The sequence below is a fragment of the Penaeus vannamei genome, chromosome 9 (assembly GCF_042767895.1).
Source record: "Penaeus vannamei isolate JL-2024 chromosome 9, ASM4276789v1, whole genome shotgun sequence".
NCBI classification, from domain to species: domain Eukaryota; kingdom Metazoa; phylum Arthropoda; class Malacostraca; order Decapoda; family Penaeidae; genus Penaeus; species Penaeus vannamei.
In genome coordinates, this window is record NC_091557.1 from 18,306,425 (window position 1) to 18,308,329 (window position 1,905).

The window sequence follows — 1,905 nt, forward strand, 5'->3', positions numbered from 1 at the left end:
GTAGTAGTAGTGGTAGTAGTAGTAGTTGTAGTAGTAGTAGTAGTAGTAGTAGTACAATGGTCCTTAAAATATATCTCTGTCTGCATGGGAAATTTATTGCATGAAATTAACCAGCTTTATTAAGCCGTATTTTTTAAGTTGGTACGAAATCAAGTCGCTGTTTGAATCATTAAGCCCAGTGACGTAAAACAAATTTGGCTCGAAACCGAATGGCCTCGTCCGCTGCCAACGAATTCTGGGGCATGTTTAGAGGTTTGACATAATGAAGTCATCAGAGTCGAGAGTTGAGTATTATATTAATGATCCTGAATAGGTGTATAAACAGCAAGATCTGTTGTTGGAATGACTTACTTGGCATTTATAATTAGATAATTCAGCAGCTAACAAGGTAATAAGTGCATGATGTGTTGGTAGCTCATGAATGTTTTTTGATACAGTCTCTCGTCTACATATTGCCTCTGACGTGAAGGGTGCGTTTTCTCTTTTCTGACATACTTAAATTGCACACACGCTCACACACACGCGCGCGCGCGCGCAATTACACACAGAAGTTGATTTGAAAGTTAGGCAACATTTTCTTAATATTGAGTTTCCTCTTCTTAGTACAAGTATGAACAAAAAGTAGTCACGATAAGACAGTCCTGAAGTCCTACATTTGACCAGTGCCAGTGAATATGGATATGAATAATTAATCGTGGAAACAGAAAACAGTGGACATAGAAGCTAATACAGGGGATTAGACGACAAAACAAATCAAAGACTTACTTTGAAACCTTCGTGGACGGCTGTAAATACTACGTGGACACAGGTGGCATAAAGACGACAGCTACACCTGTTTCTAGTCTATAAAAATCCTTTCATTTGTATCATTTTATCATTTCCATTAACGAATCAATTTAATCTGATGAATGTAATCGCCCGTGAAGTATTTCTAGCCAAACAAACAAATAAAAATTCACATTATTTTTTTTTGTCTTTTGCTTTTAGGTCCCCTGGTATCAAGTATCTGTCATCAGAATTACATTAACATGGTGAAGTAGACCCTAATGACTTGTTTCTTTTGCTTTTAAAAGACTTAAAGGTCTCTTAGTCCCGTAATCATCTTTAATTTTACTCCTTTCAGTTAGCTAAAGTCACTTCCAGAGTGTTTGCGCTGTGGTATTGTTACTCTTATTCTCGAAGAGCAATATAGTCTTCGCGTGCTGACTACAGGGCCATTTCAATTACTCTAATTCTATCTAAAGTTTTTGAACGTTGCTTGTTAAACGTCTTTCTGTATATTTGAGACCGGTTCTTCCAGAGACTCGGCTTGATTTTAGAAGGGGTGCATGAAATGCAGTCTGGTATGGATGAGGGTTGTGAGTCAAAGCTTTTCCCTCAGCATTTTACTTCAGCTTTTCATTTGATTTTTTGACTGTCCTTAGCCTTTTGCCCGGCATTACTAATACTTTTTTGGCATATTGAAATTCCTTCTCCGGGAACCAGGCAAACAGAAGCTGGCAGCCTCACTAAAGACCTAATGATAATTCAACGTGGTACTCTTGGTGGTGGTGCACGTAATTAAACCCTATCAAGTCTAAGGAAATGATTGTGAGTCGCTCTCAAACGCGATTACCTCAGCATCCAAGGCTGCTAATTAATGGAGTCTTCTTCACTTCAGTGGATAATTCGAAGATCTTAGGTGTGACCCTTAATTCAAAACTTTCATTTGAATTGCAACATAAGATGATGACCCAATGGGTTTCATCCAAGTTAAGCATCATTCGCAAGTACAAGATGATTTATGATGACAATATTACTCGTAATGTTGCTTTTTCACTCTGCCTTATTTTCAGTATTATTCTCTTGTGCTGTTATTTGTTGCAGACTCGTAATCCAAGATTATAACCGACAATTCACATCCAA